The following is a 21,853-nucleotide window of genomic DNA, read 5'->3' as shown; positions in this document are numbered from 1 at the left end:
AGAAAATTAAACTAATGCAGCCACCACATGTGGTCTGTGCTCACATCTTAATAAGTACTATCCTTGTCGCACTCCTTACCGATATGTCCCTTGTAGTGGGGGGTGCTCGCAGTGACCGCGGATGGCGCCGCGAATGTCAGCAAAATTGTAGAAATGTCACCAGCACACTAATCCTTTTAACATAGCAAAAGCTTCATTTATTGAAGTTTTTTGTCATATGACCAAACAAGCGCTTTCGGGACCGCGCAGGGTCCCTTCATCAGGCTTTAGCGCTTGTTTGGGATTGGTGTGCTGGTGACATCTGTGCTCACATCTGCCACAGAAATATTCACCCCAAAACTAAAGTTCCAGTTGTGCATATAGGTAGTATATCGTACAGTGAACAACTTTCAACCTTGCTACCAATCATTACAGTTGCAATATAGGTAGATTACTTTTAGCAAAAAGGAGAATTTTAATTACAGGTGGAGTTAAAACAAGTCTTTGTTTTAACTCCACTGCAAAAAGTCACTTCTGTGAACAAATCCACAGTGTGCATATTGATTGCTTGCTACCGGCACCACCTGGCTCAACAAAAGAAGCCGAATGGAAAATTGGAAAGGGAACGTAGCGTTGTGTACATGTATATCAATCTCCATCAAATTGACATATGAATAAAAGTAATTTGTTTATTAAAACCTGAAAACCTGTCGGGGCCCTGAGCAGTATCTTATTATGGAACACCAGTGTACAAAGATAGGCCCATAGAAAATAAAGTGGTTCATGTTTTTTCCTCCTGTAAACAAAACTTCTCAGGGTAACTGTGCAAAGCCAAGAATAAAGCTAGCTATACACTTTTTACTCTGGATTTCCCCTTCCACGCTAAACAACGTGGCTGGGGTAATCTCTCCTGAAGGCTATTGTGTTCTGATAGCTGCCATCCCTGGCTGTCAGAAGAGCGGAACAGTGAGTGCAGCTGAATAACTGCAGTCACTGTTCACCTGACAATTTTCCACCTGGCTCCTTTGACTGTGAAACTGGGTGATGCCACCAGGGCCACGACTGATTGAATTTCTTGTGCAGAAATATGAAGAGCAGCAATAAGGTAGCACAGAGAAATACTGGTATGCTAGCAGTTATTGCTCTCTATACATCTGTTGCCATTTTTACTGTAGAATAAGCCTAAGGCCCGGTTCACACCTTTCCGTTTTGTCGGGCGTTCAACGCTCTATGAACGCTCTACAAAACGTACAACCATGAAAATCCCATTGTTTTCTATGGGTATGGTTCACACCTTTCCGTATTTCCGCCCGTCTGAACGCCCTACAAAACGGCTGACGCCCAAACAAGTACATGTACTTCTTTGGGCCGTTTTGGAGGGCGTTTTCCATTGGGATACAGCCAAGTAGCCTTCGGAATCGCGCGACGGTCGCGCAATTTTTTTTACCGCGAACCGCGGTAAAAAAACCGCGTGACGGTCGCGCGGCAGACATGCATGCGTAATACGCCTAGGTGTGAACCCAGCCTTAATGTGCACTATGCCAGATTTTATGTGCAGGGAATACCGGGTCGCTTTGACTTGTTGATTGTTATGGTGATGTTACTTCAATGAAAAGAATGCACAATAGTACCAAAGCGAGGGGGGGGGGGGGATGGGACACAGATGGTTTCACAAATAAATCAAGTGGAAACATTAAGTCTTAAACGAATACTCCATATTTCTGATTGTTTCATTTTACACCCATATTTAGGGTGTAACCGATCCCCACCCCCAAACCGCCCCCAACTTATCTGGGTTCTTTTCTCCGGTGTCTTCAGTTTAAATTTAAATTCCGCACAGCAGGATGTGACTCTGCCCGTCCAGCCACACCTTTCATTCATAGATCTGTTTACAGGATCTGTGAATAAAAAGGCTACATGTACATGTTTCAACTGCCACTGCAGAATAGGGACTTATAGGTCTAAAGTGGACCATTACACTCAAAAATCAAGTTCTACCAATGCATCCCTCTATGTATGATGCTTAATAATTACATAGACATGTTAGGTGTAAAATGCTGTGATTTTGAAATACTTACACTTGCAGATCATTCACTTCCTGCTTTTAAAGGGCAAAATTACTTTAGTTTGCCAAAGCAGTGCACACTGGGATTGCCTTATCAGCAGAGCATTGCTGGGAAATCTCATCTGCAATCTCACGAGATCTCAGGGAAAGGCATTTCCCTCCCCTGAGATGTGCATGGTCACATAACCTAGTCACATGTGCAAGAAATCCAGAAAGTAACAGGAGAGCTAGTAATCTGCCCTTAGTAAACATGGACCCTGTGAGAAGACTGGGGAAGAAAAGAGAAATAAGGTATACAAAGCCGGCAATTATCTAGAAGTATGTGTTTGTAGATTGTCATTACTAAACATTTCTAAAGGTGTAGAAGCAAAAGAAATCTCACCGCTCCAATTTCTTTGATGCCATCAGGCCTCCCCAGGTGTTGGTCTAATAGGTGCGTCTCCACCTTGGAATGTAGTAGTATACGAACAGACCGCACTATCCAGAGAATTCCAATACTACAGACTTTAATTAAATTCACAGTAAATACCAGCAGCGCAACTTCTAGAGCTGGTTGGGAGTTTGCGGTGCTGTTCGTATAATACTACATTTCTAAAGGTGTGTTGTTATTTTGAAGATTTGGGTAAAGGTTCGCTTTAATGGAGCACAAGGGTGACGTCACTGCACTTGTAGCCCGTTTATTACTTCTTCCAGACCCACAACCAAAGGTCTGTACCTTGATACAGACCTGGGGTAATAGTCTGCAAGAGCTTGTGCATTGATCACAGTTAAATGCTTTGCAGGCTCAAATGTATAAGTATATAAAATTGCTGCACAGGCTATTTTGTTACTTTTTCAGCTCACCCACCTGCACACCCCCTGTGGACCAAAGTCATTTTTACTTTTTTTTTTGTTCTAGTAAACCAGGATTTTCTTTCTATTTCAAACAGCAGCCACTGTAGTTTGCTAAACTGTCAATAATTTAATAAATTATGGCAGCCTGGATGCAGTCTATACACCATTGGTGTACAGGAATGCCCCCAGTAATGTCATTGTCTGATTGGCTCACCGGTTTTCTCATAAGTCTGCACTAACATACAATTAAAGGGACACACCTCAGGAGTTAAATCTTAAAAATGCGTTCAAGTAACAAACCTATTCAAAAGTGTATCTTGTTTGTGTATCACTCAGCTGTAGTACCTTTTTAAATCGTCTCTGAGTTGGTGCGGACACTGTCCTTCCTTCTGGAGGGTGGCTACTTTTGTCCCCCTTGTGTGTGTTGTAAAGTAGCCACCGCTCCAAGCTCGCTCCCACGATGGAATATAATGTCTCCTATAGTTTACTAATATGTATTGAGATGGTATTCCATCACAGGAGTGAGCACACAGGAACCATGAGGAACAAAAAAGTAGCCACCTTCCAGAAGGAAGTGCAGTGTCGGCACAAATTCAGAGATGATTTGAGGATCTGCAGCCAAGGGATACTCAAGCTACATTTCCCCAATCATATTCCGGGACCGCAACCTGAGAGATGATTTGTTCCTCCCTGTAGAGGAAACACAATCTAGAACAGTTACAAAAAAAAACCTCCCACCCCCCTCATCCCTGTTTTAGATTGTGTTTTCTACCACCCAGGGCTTCACAACATTTGTTGTGTTCTTTTCTTGATCGGATGGCCGTTGGTTCATTGGTTCCCCTCTGATGCAGCTCTACTGGGTTATGGTTGCCTAAAGCTTTGCTGTCTTTTGTCAGAGGTACCCCTGAAATGCTTCCAGGGCTTTAGCTCCCTCCTATTACAGGGGGTTAATGCCTGAGGCGTTAAGGCATTATTGCCCTGTCCTCTCCCCTTCTGAGGTAGTGCAGGTGGCCAGCGGAGGCACAGTGTGACAGAAGTTACTGGGCTTCTGGCAATGACAGTTGTTGGGCAGAAGGCAGGGTTATTGCGGCTCAATCCTTAGTCTGAATGCCATGATATCACTTCGGGCACCCAGGATGATGCCCTTGTGGTCGTGCTGCAGCATGAACGCTGAGGCTGGACTGCATGGGGGGATCACCACTGCAGCCAATGGAGGACTTGGAGAAAGGGCAGGATGGCAATGCCTGCTCCCAGGCCAAAGCCTGCAGTGGTCAGTGGCGCTACAGTACCATACACGTGGGAGGGGATGCAATTCACTTAGGTGGTGTGTCGAAGGTGCTGTATGTGCAGAGCACTCTTTCCTCCCTGATGTCTTGTGCATATACTTTCTTTTAGCTGTTTATTTTAGGAGGCAGCCACATGGCTTAAAGAGCTATTGTCTAGCCTTATGTGCCACCTGCTTCTGGTTGCCCCAGCCTTGGCTAGTGCGGTGTCAATTATAAGATTAGGATGTAACTCCAATTTAGTTTTTTTTTTAAATCCCCAATGTCATCAATATACATTGAAAACATTGCTGCAGATTCCTACCTTTTCTTTTTCGGGAGTAGGATTTTGTTGCACCATTTCTGTTCCAGACTGGCCCCTGATTGAGAGGGTCTGGTTTGTTAAAACCTTCTGGTTTATTTCCTGTGCGTTAATTAGGAAAGCTGCAATGTCTGAATCCCTGTAGAGGTAAATAACCCTTCAGGGCCTATTCACACCACATCCAGATCATCACCAGACCAGATAGTTTCCGGACCTTAAAATGTATCCCTATGCTACTTCTGGCCTCTGTTCACACCAGCGCAGACCAGACCAGAAAAATACTGCGTGTTTCATTTTGTCTGGTCTGGAATGCACTGGAACTGCGGCAGGTTCACACTATTTTCCGGACCAGATCTGGTTGGGAAAATGGTGTGAACCTGCCCTTAGGGAATGTCTTACTGGAAAATGTCTATTGCAAGGGATGCTTTACATTTTTTTTACCTGCGTCTCAGTGCAGACTTCTTAAAATATCTGTGAGTCAATTATACTAACAGTGACCCTGTAATGGGAAGGTATTTTTTTTTAATATAATATAAGATTGCAAAATGTATTTTTTTTTTAAACAAAAGTGGAGTCTTTCCCTTAAATTATCTTCCTCTTTGAACCCACCTTATATCCAGTTACTGAGGGAAATGAAGATAATTATAATTTTCTGTATAGGAAGGGGTGTCTTTGGAACCTTCTTGTGTACCGGGGAAAGAGAGAGAACTTTCTAGGCATTTATTAGCCTTTTAGGAAGTAGTTGATTGTTACATGCTCACAGCAAGTTCTGACCCTGCTTAAAGTTTTTGGGTTTCAGGGCAATATGTACAACGGTCCTCTCCAGATCTTTTGAGTCCAAGTTTAGGTTTTGGACTCAACTACATGCCTTGGGTCCTCAAACCTTTCCTAGCATATGAGCAAGTCCTTCACAGATTGTAGGGATGCCCCCACTCCTCTATGAAGGGGGAAGTCTGTTTGCCTTTGCAACCATCTGAAGTTTTTAACTTTTCTGATGAAGGTGTAGAGGATGTGGTATCCAAGGATTCATAGCTAGTATTTCTGTCTCTGTCTTCAGGTTTCAGACTTTCTAAACCGCCAATCTTCCTGTTAAGACTAGCAGACTTTAAAGGACAACCCCCTTCTTTGGGAGCCGTTACCATTGTGCCAAAGCGCTGATGTGTTTTGCTGGAAACCATTCACAGTTCCAAAACAATGCCCGCTAAGTCCTTCCTTCCAGAAGACTTTTTCTGGCTACTATGGCCACTGCAGATCCTTACTTGCATGTCCCCATCTAGCCAATGCTTTTGTATGGACATGCAACACTATCAGTTTGTTGCCGTTTTTCTTTGGTCTGTCCTCAACACTTTGTGTATTCACCAGGGAGCTAGCCTCTGTGGTAGGGATGCACTGATACCGGTTTTGCGGTATCGAGTACAAGTACCCATATATGTTGGTACTCGCCGATACCGGTACTTCCGCTAGCAGGGAGCTAGCTTCCCGGGCAATCAGGAAGCCAGACAGCGTGTCATTACCCACCTCCTGGCTTCCTGTTTGGCCGGGAAGCCGGCTTCCTGGCCAATCATGATTGAGCAGGCTTCCTGATTGGCCAGGATGCTGGCTTCCCAGCCAATCAGCATGGAGCTGGCCAAACAGCATGGAGCCTGCTTCCCTGCTATATCAGGAGGCCAGGCAGCGAGTCATTACCCACCACAGGCTTCCTGATTGACCGGGAAGCCAGCTCCATGTTCCCTCGCGGCACTGCCGGCCAGAGGAAATTTTCCTCTGACTGGAAGTTCCGGTATTGGGCAAGGTATCTGAGCGAATATGAGTATCGGTGCATCCCTAGTTTTAACTGATAGGCTTCCTTCTAGGTCTGGGACATATAGTACATTTTTCATAACAATTCTCTGCTTGTCCCCGGACGGTGTGATGCAGTTCAAGAATCCTGAACCTTTACCTTCCACAGTAATACTTTTCTTGTTTGCTTGGAAAACTTTGTTATTTGCACTGAAATCCTCCATGAAATGCTCCATGATGTGCCTGCAGTTTCCTTTGTGGCTCTTTCTCTTGTAGGTGCCTCTCGCTGCTTGGCTTTCCAGATTGAACAGTACTTTTTCAGGTGACTAGTCTTTTTACAGCGAAAACACGCTCTGCTTTCTTTGTTTTGCTTTGCGCTTTCATGCGCCTTACGGGCTTTCTCGTTTTCATCATTGTGCATATTGTCTTTCCTTCTGTCATATTCATTGATTCATTTTCCTTTGGTGTATTCTAGTGTTAGTTCCTGCTCAGGTCTGGTTTCTAGAGTGTTAATAAGAGCAGTGTATGACTCTAGAAGGCTACATAGCAGTAATACCACCACGTGGTTATCTTTAATTTCCTCTCCAATTGCACGTAGTTCTATGATTTACAGCATGGCATTCACATGTTCACACATTTCCTGGCCTTTTTCTAGCCTCATCTTATATAGCTTGCATAGCAGATATAGTTTACTGTTTTGGTTTGAACGCTCATTCAGTTTTTGTAATGCAGTCCACATACCTTTAGCTGTATTTTCTTATGTGGATGAGTTGGTCATCTTCCACTAGAAGACTTAGGGTCCCCACACACCTTACGATTATCGTAAGGTGTGTGCCCAGCCTTTTAATTGCTTTTGCTTGCCTGTTCTTCTTGTCCCATTCCTCCACGGGTTCATTAGTGTGTCTGTCTGTACTCAGTACTTGCCAAAAGTCGTCTTCGCTTAGCAGAATTTCAAGCTTCAACTTCCATAGCTGGTAGTTGCTATTGCTGAGTTTTGCCATTGAAAATGTCATATCTGAACTACTTGCCATCTTTCAGTAGCTTGGGTGCAGCTCTTGTAGACTTTCAGTTTTCTGCTAAGTGTCTGGGCCCATAACCTGTCGATTATGTGTTTAGATGAAGCACTGAGATCTTGAGGAATGCTGAATTAAATGTTACTTGCTTGCTTAGGAGAATATTACATCAGAATACAGCATTATAGAGCATTGCGAAGAAAACATAAAACGGCCTGTGTTTCATAGATAAGTATACATAAGCATAGAGGCTAACATTGTACTACAGCGCCATCTACTGCTCAAAAGACAGTATAACTGACATTTTAATGTACTGTAACTATATCAGTGCATATTAGCATATGTTGTTGCATTTTCAACAAGGTGAACAGTTGGCAGAGGCGCTATCAGTCATTGGCCAACAAGTCAAGTGCTAGACAGGTTCATTTAAGTCCTGAACCCCCAGAGTCTACTGGGCACATTCCAGTATTGAAAAATAGACAGGTCATGGATATATAAGTTCAGTTGTTCAAGGTCATCAATCTTGAATTGTAGGTGTAATTTGATATGCTTTGCTTTATTAAATGTTAGAGTAGAGATCTGGAACAAATTATTAATTCTATAGGTACGTAAGGACAGGCACATGGCTCCCCTACCGTTCCTTTGCTCCCCCTGATGTTCTTGTTTCCTGGTTGAGTAGAGAGACTCCCTGCAGATGTATATCCACTCACCAACAAGACAGTTATAAAGATGGTATTTATTCAAGCATTTATGTCATGTATGGTCAGCTGATATTAATGATTAGTTTTGTATATTGATTATTTTTACGTTATCTGTAAGTTTATTTTCATATTTATATAAATACTATATGTTACCTCCATAAACTTCTTGATGAAGCTTCAGCGAAACTCGTAGAAGACTGGAGAAAGCACAGAATCATGATCTGTATAAAATTATGTATAAAGACATGAATATAACAAAATTGTTGACAAGTGTATGAATTTATAATCATGTTTCTGTATGGGCTCCAGGGAGGTTTTATATGTTATATACATCTACTATTGTTTTTACTTAGATGAATGGATATGCAGTTTTTTTATTTATTTATAACGGAAAATGTAATTATACTTACCGTAATTTTCTTTTCCTGGTTATACTCCATGGCAGTGCTGACAAATGGGTTTAGATCCAATTACCCCTAGCTGACAGGAACCAAAAGGGTTAAACAAGGCCTAACCCTCTCTATAAAAGCCCCTCCTCCTGCTGACTTCCCCAGTCTAGTAACAAGCTAAAAACTCCATAGGGTGGGAGCCCAGCGCTGCCATGGAGTATAACCAGGAAAAGAAAATTACGGTAAGTATGATTAAATTTTCCGTTTTCCTGGCCATATCCATGGCAGCGCTGACAAATGGGGATTACCCAAGCAGAAGTAAGGGTGGGAACAAAATCCATAGACAAACATAATTGAATGCGAAAAATAAATGTATCACTCGACTCCAAGTCGAGAGAGCAAAACACTTCTACCGAAGTGGTCATTCACTGCAGCCCTGACGTCCAGTCGAGAACCGTTTCTTCATCAAATGCCTTGGGAGTTTGGTCACTATGAACCTGCCTTTTGGGGAAACAATCTGAACCCCAGTTTGTATCCCTCTGCGATTATCTTCAGTACCCAAGCGTCTGCTATTGATTCTGCCCAGAGATCTGAGAATAGTTATAGTCTCACCCCGACTCTCACATCTCTTGGACCGACACCTTCATTGATCGAGTAGATTCTCTTTCAGGTTTGTAGGTCCTGGAGTCATGAAAAATAGTATAATTTTGGCGAATCCTGCCATCTCTATAGCTTCTCTGGTTTCTCCTCTCCTGAGGTAACACCGATTGAATGCCATCGATAGCCTTTAATATAGCTATCCAATTTCAGGCCAAAAAGCATATCACCTTGGAATGCCCAGGAACATAGGCTGCTATTTGAGGAAGAATCAGCCGCCCATGGTCTGAGCCACAGTGCCCGGCGGGCTACTACAGAGGATACCATACCCTTGGACATGGATCCCGTAGTGAAATCAGGTGCCAAATTTCATATCATGTATCCTATCCAGGATAATATGGCCAGGAAATGTAGATTATGAATCAATTGTATTAAAAGTGAATTTTACTATCTATATGATTCATTTTACATACTTTTTGGATCTATTCTCTTGTATTCCCTAGTAGTCACCTTGAAAGCCCCATCTCGGTATCTCTGTAAGTGAAGGTTTTTTTGCAACAAGACCTAGTGTCTAAGCAGTAAAGTTCTATAGGTAGTGGTCCCACCCTGAGGTAGGCTTATTTTTTTTGCTTTTTCTCTCAGGTTGCTGTCCTGGAAGATGATTGGGAAAATTCTGTTTGACTTACCGGTAACAGTTTTTCTGGGAATCTTTCAGGACAGCAAGCCTACTTCCCACCCATTTCTTTTGGTTGTTTTCATGGTGCTTGTTTTCCTCATGCACTGGTGGAGGTAGTCTACTTTAATCTCAACTGAGGGGTGTGTGGGGGCTGGGGGGTTTGAAACTGTTTTTCCTGTAGAGGGAGGAACCAATCATCTCCCAGGTTGCTGCCCTGGAAGATTCCCAGAAATCAAGTTACCGGTAAGTGTAATGGGGATTTTTTGTTAATAGTTAAGGTACTTGAATGCATTGTTAAGATTTAACTCCTGAGTTTAGTGTTACTTCAAAATTTTGGGCATCCCCTGCAATAGGAGTAAGTATACAATTCACTAAAATCTATGTGTTATTTACCTTGCCGTAAAAATGCAGTATTTAGCTCCCAAGTGCCGTCATTTGCAACCATAACAATGAAAACCAGCCAGGATGTAAAAATCACTCGATTTGGTCCTATTTCTGCCTTGAAGATGCATTCTTCTCTGTATCTTCCTGTGGATCAACTTCTATTCCAGCAATGTGTTCTTGAGTGCTTCCATTGCCTCAGATAGGTGGTTATAAACACTTTAACACTGCTACAGGCTGAGATGCTGCCAATACTGACTGCCACAGCCAGTGCTAATTACCTCCTACTTGGTGAATTGACTTTGTTTTAATGTGATATTTAATTTGTAGGCGTAAAAACGATATCTCACATTCATTTGTTTTTAATAAATTGATCCTTTCTTATCACGTGATATTTCACTGGAAAAGGTCACGTGACCATATTGTCTCATTCGATAATGTTTAGTGAAGTGAGTCCTGTGTCCATTCTTGAAAGATTCGTCCCTCCATTGTCACCAAGACAAAAAATAAGGGGAAATCCAGAACTTTAGCATTGCCACGAGAGCAAGAGGCGAGGGGAAATTTTCCAAAAGGGAAGTATGTTGGTCCATGTGGTGTCACAAGGTTACTTTCTAAGTTGATGAGAAAGAGCCCAAATGGCTATTTAAATCCTTTCACCACCTTCAAGTCTTTGTATCCCTTGAATAATGGCATTTGTATAGCATTTACAACACCGGTTGCGGAGGGATTTTTTAAACGGAGGACTCATATGGTTATCAAAACATACAAATTTATTGAAATCATTTAAAAGGTTTTTTCAACTACATATAATAAAAGTTATCAACAGTATTTGTTTACATACATGATTCTTATGTCCCTAAGCTTGTTCCCTATTCTTGCATTTCAAAATTAATTTATACATGATTCATAATTCATATCATCCTGTACATAATGAATTCATTAATTTTCATAAATATTGTTGTACCACTTCATTCATCCCCATGGGGATGGTGGCCTTGAATAATGGCAAAGATGAGCTCCCTCAGTCCTCTAAATGGTAAAATGTTATCCCGATGATCAACAGCAATACACACAGTCCCTGGAATTCATAATGAGAGTCGCAGACACTCTTTGGAATTGCATATAACTTATAAAAACGTGTAAAATAGCACTCAGTGCAATCCAAAGACCTAATAGGGGAATTTATCAAAACAGGAACAGACAGAATCTGGAACAGTTGCCCATGGTAACCAATTAGCTTTGAAAACAGCAGATAACATGTCATTGGTTGCTGTGACCAAATGCTCAAGATTCTATCTGCTCCAGTTTTGATAAATACCCCTCAATGTGCTTAAAAAAGGCTAATAAACATTTCAGTGCAAATATGTGATAAAGGTCAACAAAGTGCAACATTCATTAAATTAATTCATCCCAAAGTGCATTCCTAATATCAGGGGAAAAAAGACCCAGGATTTTCAATAGTCAAACACGTGAAAAGCGGCATCAGGTATTTATAGGCAAACACCTTCTTCCACCACCAGAGGTCTCCCCACTAGAAACAAACTCACCAAATGGATGTGACAAGTTAAATAATAGCATAGTGATAAATACGTATATTTTATTTATTTATTACAGGTATTTATATAGCGCCGACAATTTACGCAGCACTTTACATAGTTGCACATTCACATCAGTCCCTACCCTCAAGGAGCTTACAATCTAAGGTCCCTATTTCTCATACATACAGGGCCAACTTAGAGAGGAGCAAATTATCCACTTCTCCTCCTAGTATCTCTAGTCACAGGCTCCAGGGCATATTAAATTTGAGCACTGTAGCGCAGTAATTGCTGACCTATCAAGAGCTATTATACAGCGATTAGGCCTATTATGCCTGATTAAGGCCCCAGTTCACACCAGGGCGGTTCAGCCGTGCGGATTTGGTGCTTGGCTCCGCCGACATGAACAATCCCATACACTGCTATGGGGACTGTTCATGCGACCTCACGATCTGAACCGCCCCCCGCCCAAATTGCTCCCTGAGCTTTTTTTTTTTCCATGCCGATCAGCGCGGTTCCATTAAAAACATCTGAAATGCAATTCAAAACGCCCAAAACCGCCTTTTTTTAAATCACGCTGAATCTGTGCTGATCCACACCAGCCCTGGAGTGAACGAGGCCTTAAAAGGGTCCAGCTGCTGGACAATTTTTCACTGCTGCAGTAAATTTGAATCACCTAAGTACTTTAGCAATTTAGGTACATTTAGATACAGTACTTTAATACATTGGATGACTGAACTATTGAAGTATGGAATAGGTCAAGGCCAATCAATACCTCTGTCTTACAAAGAGCCAATCTTTGGCTGTGTCAAAGAGGTGAAAGTGAAGCAGCAGGCCAGAGTGCCCTGGAAGATCTTTCTACAGTGAAATTGTATCATTGCATTGAGGAAGTACATCCTATGGGCATCTTCCACAAGTAAGTTTTCCAAATTTCTAGATCGGTATGGTATTACGAGTAGGATAGAACTTATGGAAATTCAATATAGAAATACATATTTATTTTTAGTTTAGACCATAGATACCCTCTAAAATTAAGTAGGTGAGGGGAAATCCCATCAGAACAGGGGTCCCCATTTGAAGATTTTCACTGACAACAGTGCAGTGATGGTACATCAATTTTTTTTCTCTAGGGAACAAATCTTTAAGATTTGATCATTCAGTTTTTTGTTTTTTTTTTAATATGTAGAATAAGGAAGCTTCACCACAGGGCTGGGCAAACTCCAGCTGTGGTGAAACTACAAATCCCATAATGCATCTGCCTCTGGGAGTCGTGGCTGTCAGTCTTGAAATGCCTTGTGGGACTTGTAGTTCCACAACAGCTGAAGGGCCGGAGTTTGCCTACCCCTGGTCTATACCTTTGGGGCCCCTTATCAATGGCTAGCATTTGCCTGCCGCTGGTCTATACCCATGAAGCTCCGATGAAGTGGAAGAAACGCATCACGCAGCCGATGTCTGTGGCAAGAAGGGAGTTTGCGGCTAGCGCTGTGAGCCGTTAGAACGTTCGATTGTCGTTAAACTTGGCGCTCAATGCACTATGCACGTCACCATCTTCAATTTTATAACACTACTCTTAATAAACAGTTATACGATGAGATAATCCCTTGTGTTTTACAATGACAATTTCAAAAAAAGTTGGAACACTGAGTAAAATCGACATAAAAACAGAATGCAATGATTTGTAAATCTCATAAACCTATATTTTATTTACAATAGGAAATAGAAAACATCAAATGTTTAAACTGAGAAAATGTACAATTTTAAGAAAAAAAATAAGGTAATTGTGAAATTGATGGCAGCAACACGTCTCAAAAAAGTTGGATAGGGCCATGTTTACCATGATGTAGCATCCCCTCTTCTTTTAACAACACTCTGTAAACGTTCGGAAACTGAGGAGACCAGTTGCTGGAGTTTTAAGAGAGTTTTGGCCCATTCTTGCCTGATAGAGGCTTCTAACTCCCTAACAGTCCTGGGTCTTTGTCATATTTTTTTGTTTGCAGATGCGCCAAATATCTTCAATTGGTGAAAGGTCTGGACTGCAGGCAGGCTAGTTAAGCACCCGGACTCTTCTATTACGAAGCCATGCTGTTGTCACAGATGCAGTGTATGGTTTAGCATTGCCCTGCTGAAATATAAAAGGCCTTCCCTGAAAGAGACATCATCTGGATGGGAGTACATGCTGCTCTAAAACCTGGATATATCTTTCAGCATTGATAGTGCCTTTCCAGGTGTGTAAGCTGCCCATTACATACACACTACCGATACCATTAGAGATGCAGGCTTCTGAAGTGAGAGCTGATAACAAGCCGGAACGTTACTCTCCTCTACAGTCCAGAGAATGAGGTGCCCATGGTTGCCAAAAAGAATGTCAAATTTGATTCATCTGACCACAGAACAGTTTTCAACTTTGCAACAGACCATTTTAAATGAGCTTTGACCCAGAGAAGATTGCAGTGTTTCTGGATCATGTTCTGATAGGGCTTCTTCTTTGCATGATAGAGCTTTAACGTGCATTTTTGGATGGCACGGCGAACTGTGTTGACAGAGAGTGATTTTTGGAAGTATTGCTGAACCTATGAAGTGATGTCCATTACAGAATTATGCAATGCCATCTGTGGGCCCGAAGATTATAGGCATCCAATATTGCTTTCGGCCTTGTGCACAGAGATTTCTCCACATTCTCTGAATCTTTTGATGATATTATGTACTGCAGATGATGATATATTTAAAGTCTTTGTAATCTTATGTTGAGGAACATGATTCTGCAATTGTCCAACAATTTTTAGACGCTGCTTTTCATAGATTAGTGAACCTCTGCCCATCTTTACTTCTGAGACACTCTGACTCTCTAAGATGCTCTTTTTATACCCAATCATGTTACCAACCTGTTGCCAATGAACCTAATTGTTTTGCTTTTGTTGCCCTGTCCCAACTTGTTTGAGAAGTGCTGCCGCCATAAATGTCAAATGTACCTTATTTTTTAAATGGTACATTTGATATGTTTTCTATTGGGGATAAAATATAGGTTTATGAGATTTACAAATCCTTGCATTCTGTTTTTATGTAGATTTTATATAGCGTACTGCCAGATGGTGGCCTATCTAGCAGAGACAGAACTCTGTGTTTACAGAAACTGTGCTGATGATGGCTGGAATTTCCCATCTAAAGGATACAATGCACATACCGAAATCATTCTTTTTTAATATATAAAATGGCAGAAATCAGAAAGTAACCTTTTATCTCCAATTAAAGAGACAGGCTGTCAAAACAAACGACTGAAATTACAATATTAGCAGCCTGCACAATGTTTTCCCTAATCATCTTCCAGGACAGCAACCTGAGAGATGATTTGTTCCACCTTCTACAGGAAACACAATTAGTAAAACAGTTAAAAGCCCCTCCCCTTCCCCTCGTACCTCAGTTTAGATTGTGTTTCCTACCGTCCAGGACCACGTCACGTTTGTTCTTTTCTTCCTGACCGGTTGGCCTTGAGGTCACGGACCCCCCTCTGTGCGGCTCTGCTGTGGAAGGTGTTTTTCCCTCCCTTCTGGCCTTGCTGTAGAGCGGAGGGGTGTTTTCCCCTATGTAACAGGCCAGGATCTGGTTCCTTTCTTCCCTTAAAGGATCCACTCCTGAGGCACCCAGGTCGGTGGCCCTGTCCTGCTTTCCCTTGCTTGATGTAAGGGAGCTGGTAGTGGGGTTCCGTAGCGGTGTCCGGCATGCTGGAGCGGTGGCTTGGGCGGGCAGTGTATTGAGAGGCACTTCCGGTGTGCTCCAAGCCTCGACTTGGAGCACATGTCATCACTTTCGGTCGCGGGTGATTTCTTCGCTTCCATCGCGGCTGATTGCCTCACTTCCGCTGCGCGCTCTCTGCTGTGAGGTGTGTTGGAGCTGTGGAGCCCGGATACCAGGACAGACTGTGGGGGAAGAAACCGCTAACGCTGCCCGATGGAGGAGGAAGGCAAGCCAGCGGTGACTGTCCCCAAGGGTAAAGGGGTGAGTGAGGCTGTGCCTGTTTACACTTTTACCTGGGACACTTTGTGATCTTTGCAGTGGGGGTTGTACACTTATCTGCTTTTATTTTGCTGTGCAGGAGTCTTCAGGAAAAGTGTCTCCTCAGTGTTCTGTTTCACTGTCTGCCCCAGCTACCAAGTTAACTAAGAAGCGCTGCGGCAGCTGCAATTTGAAGCTTCCCTCTGGTTATTCTAAACCTCTTTGTGACTTATGCCTTCAGAAGTTACTAACCTCTGAATCCACTAGTTTTATTAAAGGTTTTCTGGATTGTATGAAGACAGAGATGGTGGCTACGGTGCAATCTTTTAAGAGTGCCATGGCTGATATGTTGCCGTCCACTTCTAGTGCTCCTATATGGACGGGGGCCAGTCTTCCTGGTACCTCAGAGGTACAACAGAAACCAGTCTCTTTCACTGAGGATTTGGATAGAGCAGTGTCAGATTCCGGCTCCGGATCAGAGAGTTCTCTGGAGGAGGGCGAGACCATTGAGGAGTCTGCTGAGTCTCGCCCGTCTAAGCATTTGTTTTCCTTAGAGGATATGGATTACTTGCTTCAGGCCATATACACCACTGAGCAGATACCTGATCCCCCTAACAATTTGTCTGTACAAGACAGAGTTTATAGAGGTTTGTTAGAGCCTCAGGGAAGAGTCTTTCCCATGCATCAGTCGTTAAAGGATTTGATAGCAGGGGAATGGAAGGATCCAGAGAGAAAATTCTTAGCTTTCAGATCCTGGAAAAGAAGGTTTCCTTTTAGTAAAGAGGAGGAGGACAAATATTTTAAATGTCCCAAATTAGATGCTTCTTTAGCGCAAGTTTCTAAGAGTGCTGACCTTTCGTTTGAGGATGCAGGTACAATAAAGGATCAAATGGATAGAAAGACAGAGGCAATGTTACGCAGAGCATGGGATGCCAATGCTGCTTCTATGGCCCCGGGCGTGGCTGCCACCTGTGTGGCAAGGAATATGGATCTCTGGCTAGAAAGAGTTTCTCTTCATATATCCCAGGGTGCTCCTCCTGATCAAATTCTGGAGTCTTTATCGGTGTAAAGTAGAGCAGTGGCTTATCTTGCAGATGCTTCTGCAGAGTCTGTTCGAGCAGGTGCAAGATCAGCGGCTTTGCTTAACTCAGCCAGAAGGGCTATCTGGTTGAAATCTTGGGAGGGTGACTTAACCTTTAAATCCAGACTCTGGGTCTCCCTTTTGAGGGGGGTTTGATCTTTGGTTCTGGTTTAGATGATGTTTTGACCAGAACCAATCTTATGTGGACCTCGGCGGTCCACATGAGGGGTTCACAACGTTACTGCAGATTTCCTAAGCAGGAGCCCCATACGGCAAAACGAATGAGAATTGCACCTTTATGAATTGCATTCTTTATGCCCATTCACGGGAGGGAGTATTGGCAAGTCTGAAGAAAGTAAAGGACCTGTTAGAATTCCTGGGGTGGATAGTGAACTTGGACAAATCCTGTTTAGACCCGACTCAATTAACTGTATTTTTTGGGGTACAGAATTCATTCTGTATCTCAGAGACTTTTTCTTACAGAAGAAAAAGTGCTCAAGGTTTTGGAGCTAACTCGATCGGCACACCAAGCGGATTGTTTAACGCTAAGGGAGATCATGCGGTTATTAGGCGTAATCGCTTCCCCATCAGTACCTCTTATCGTAGAATTCTTACAGGATGGGGTTGATAAGGGATTAGCCCTAAGTACCCTTAAGGTACAGATGTCAGCCCTTTCTGTATTTCTGCAGTGTAGATTGCTGGAAGAGCCTCTAGTGAGAAGGTTTTTATTAGCAACGGAACGTTCTTGTCCTGTCAGATCAAAAGTTTTTCCTCCCTGGGATTTATCTTTGATCCTTACTGGTTTGACCAAAACTCCATTTGAGCCGGTATCAGGGGCACTTATTAAGTGGTTGTCCCTTAAGATGGTGTTTTCTTTTAGCTATTACCTCAGCCACAAGAGTGGGAGACCTCCAGGCCCTATCGATCAAGGACCCGTACTTGACTATCCTCCCAGACAGAGTAATTTTGAGACCAGATCCATTATATCTTCCCAAGGTCTCATCCCAGTTTGATAGGTCTCAGGATATTGTCTTGCCTTCATTTTGTGATGATCCAAAAGATCAGAGGGAGATGGTATTTCACACTCTAGATGTTAGACGTTGTCTCATTGAATACCTGGAGGCAACCAAGCATTTTAGAAAATCTAGCCATTTGTTGGTGTTGTTCTTTGGCCCGAGGAAGGGGTTGCAGGCCTCTAAAGCATCTATTGCCAGGTGGATCAGACAGGTGATTGTCTGGATTTTTAAGTCTGAGGTAAAGGAGTTACCCCTTTCAGTTAAGGCTCATTCAACCAGGTCATTGTCCACTTCATGGTCAGAAAGAGCTGGGGCATCAGTGGAGCAGATCTGCAGGGCAGCTATCTGGTCAAAGCAGGACACTTTCATCAAACACTACCGGATTGAAGTCCTGTCCCAGCAAGATCTGGCCTTTGGCAGAAAGGTGCTTCAAGCAATTGTCCCGCCCTAGAGAGGTAGGCTTGTATTTTATGTGCTTGTTTATCCTCTCAGGTTGCTGTATGATTAGGGAAATGTTCCGTTAGACTTACCGGTAACGGTATTTCTAGGAATCTTCCAGGACAGCAAGCCTACTTCCCACCCGGAATAATGTATGGTATGTTATTTGTTGTTGGGTTGTCCCCTCGTTTACTGGGGTGGTAGTCTACTTTTATCACAACTGAGGTACGAGGGGAAGGGGAGGGGCTTTTAACTGTTTTACTAATTGTGTTTCCTGTAGAAGGTGGAACCAATCATCTCTCAGGTTGCTGTCCTGGAAGATTCCTAGAAATACCGTTACCGGTAAGTCTAACGGAACATTTTTTCAGTCTTTAGCTCCATTAGGATCCCCCAATGTTGTATATCTTTAGCACCCTTAAAGTGTATTTCCACTTTTGCATCCAGATTGGACTGCAAAAGTAGAAATAACCTTTAAGGCCCCATTCATCCTACCCCATCCGCTAACATGCTTTGCCTTGCTGAGTGGGGAAGATCTTCCTGCCAGAGATGTGGACAGCAAAAACAGCTGATAGGGGACTCACCCTATGTGTTCACAAGACACAGGAGGTTTAGGAAACATCTCAGGAAGCTGAGAGAGTTGGAGGCAGCTTTTCGAAATCATCTGTTTAAGCAGGCGGACTTGCGCGTTGTGGCAGCTCCAGCAATGTGCGTTGTATCACATAGTGCTGGAGCTGTCCACGTTTACACCATGTTATTCTTTGTGCAGTTGTCCTCAGCTGAGATGACTCATCTGCAGAAACAAAGTAGCTTTTTTTGAATAAGAGTCCCTGACTGGTACTGTTGCCTCCCCTCTTGTTGGCATTTTGAAACAGTCTAATGTGATCAGTGCAGACCGAATGGCAACTTTATCAGGGTGCAATGTGGCTGCTAATAGATGTTCCTGCATATTACTGCAGAAATGCAGATTGAAGATGGACTCCAGGAAACAAAATATATATATATATATAAAATAAACCTTGCAGTGGGGCCACACCCACACTGCAAGGGGTAAGTGCTCATTTGTGTCTAGGTCCTAAAAAAATAAAATCGTAGTCTGCTTGTTTTTAGACCAGTCTGGAACGTCTCTCCACCTCTGCTGCAGCTGTCTAAGGATCCTGATGTCATCATGCTCTATACACTGTGGATAGACTGTGGATAGACATAAGGCCACTGAGAAACAGTCCATCTGTGCAGCACATTCACATCAGTCTCAAGGAGCTTGCAATCTAAGGTCCCTATTTTACACACACAGGGCCAATTTAGACAGGAGCAAATTAACCTGCCTTTGGAGTGTGGGAGGAAACCAGAGTAACCAAAGGAAACCCACGCAAGCACAGGGAGAACATGCAAACTCCATGCAGATAGTGTTCTGACCAGGATTCCAATTGTGGGCTTCCAGTGCTACAAGATAGAAGTGCTAACCACTAAGCCATTGTGCTGCCGTAGATGCAAGGTCCACTATAACCACTAGCATGTGTGGCGTCACATTTGTCATTACAAATTGTGCCTTAAAGGGACATGGTCACCTTGCCCATTTAGGTTAAAGCATCAGTGTCAGTGTCACCACCGACCAACTGACATTTACTTCTTCTATGCTCCCCAGCCACTTCATCATCTGTCACAGCCACCAGCAAAATATATTAGGTTTTTGCTGGTATCCAAGCCTAGGAGTGGTGATGCCACTCCCTCTGTCACCAAGTGTGCTCAGGCCTTATGGGGGAAGGAAGTCACATGCTCCCCATACCTGGAATCGCTGGGTATTATGCACCAGCTGTGACAGAGAAAGGAGCTGTAGGCAGGGCCGTGCCTATAATGAGGCAGACTCAGGCAGCATCTCATTGGAGTCGTGACCACAGCATCCTTGGTTGCTAAGAGATCTTCGCAACCTGTAACATTCTGTCGGCCTTCCCACCCAGCTCACTGGCATCATCGGCTGCCAGGGAGCTGAGCGGGACTCTCTGGCTGGTGTCCCGCCAAGCTCCTGGCAACTAGTGATGTTAGTAAGCTGGGTGGGACCCGACAGAGAGCAGCTGACAGCATGGCTCTAACACACCACATGTAACCCCTTTCCTGGACTACCACTATTAGCAAAAGCACTAACAGCAGCACGACACCCCACCGCTCTACAGCCACAGGGGACCTATAGGGTAGGGACAGCCCTGGCTGCAGGGATCTCCATTTTAGCATATCAAGATCCACCAAAGTTTGGGGCCACACATGATTCTTTTGACAAGGTTGACAAAGCGGTTACGATACATGGTAACTGTATAGCCTAATCTACAGGTAATCCTCCTTTACTAAAATCCATTCACTCAGTAATGTAAAAAAAAAAAAAGGTACAGCTGCTGCACAGATGTCTACTTTTCCCCTTGAATGCATCTTCCTGTCATGATTGATCAGGTGACATATGTAGGCAAATAGCCATGTGTTTTCTGCTAAAGGGAAGGTCTAGAGCACATCCAGCCAATCTGTTGTTACTCCAAGTAGCTTTGGCAGAGGTCATATGACCCAGCCTCACCAGGGAAACACATTTAAAGATTCCAGGAGAAAAGAAAAGTATAATTTGGGACACACCTGTACCCTTTGTTTTTACATTATTAGAGTGGTATTACTAAAATAAGATTACATTCAAAGTTCAAGTCCACTTTAAGTAAGAGGCCAATAGTATAACCAGGAATGATACTCTACCTTATGTACAGGTTTTCTACAAAGATGTACTTTGCACTGTGAATGGACCTCTCCATCATTTTAATGGGAGCAACCTAAAGAAAATAACACAGGCATGACTGGCAGTACTTCCACGTAGCTTACATCTCTAAGAGCCTTTTGGATTACATATAAGGCTACAGTAGATTTTGTGATAGGGCAAGCTCTTGAGCCATTATGGATCTGTTATTTTATTCACTCCTACTCCGTTATGACCTGAGGACTGTCCACACCCAGAAGCAAAGGATCCAAAGCGGGAGGGGTGCTGCCGCACCAAAAGAAGGGAGCACAGAAGCGGGTCTAAAGCCACTGATCCACCTTGGAGGCCTGCCGCAGCAATGCAAAATAATATGAAGCCACATACTGTGTTGCTCCAGGGTGGTGGCCTAGTGTCTCCAGGGTCCCAGGAGGGCTGTGCGGGGTCTCAGGTGGGCTGTGCGGGGTCTCAGGTGGGCTGTGCGGGGTCTCAGATGGACTGTGTGGAGTCTCAGGAGGGCTCTGTGGAGTCTCAGGAGGGCTGTGCGGAGTCTCAGGAATGCTGTATGGGGTCTCAGGTGGGCTGTGCAGAGTCTCCGGATAGCTGTACAGAGTCTCCGGATAGCTGTACAGAGTCTCAGGTGGGCTGTGCGGGGTCTCAGGTGGGCTGTGCGGGGTCTCAGGTGGGCTGTGTGGGGTCTCAGGATGGCTGTGCAGAGCCTCCGGTGGGATGTGCAGAGCCTCCGGTGGGCTGTGCGGGGTGTCAGGAATGCTGTACAGGTTCTCCGGATAGCTGTACAGAGAGTCAGGATGGCCGTGCAGAGTCTGAGCTGTGCTGTCTGAAATCTCACAGGTGGACTGTGGGGGGTTTCAGGTGGGTTGTGCGGAGTTTCAGGTGGGCTGTGCAGAGTCTCAGGTGGCCTGTGGAGGTCTCAGGTGGGCTGGGGGGTCTCAGGTGGCCTGTGGGGGTCTCAGGCGGGCTGTAGGGTCTCAGTTGGCCTGGTGGGTTCTCAGGTTGGGCTGTGTGGTTTATTATTACTACTTTTTTACTTTTAATCACATTTGCGAGTACAG

This window comes from Nanorana parkeri, unplaced genomic scaffold (genome assembly GCF_000935625.1).
Source record: "Nanorana parkeri isolate BGI_ZX_2015 unplaced genomic scaffold, ASM93562v1 scaffold25, whole genome shotgun sequence".
Lineage (NCBI taxonomy): Eukaryota > Metazoa > Chordata > Amphibia > Anura > Dicroglossidae > Nanorana > Nanorana parkeri.
The sequence above is the reverse complement of the archived record's forward strand: the minus strand, read 5'-3'. Positions refer to the sequence as shown.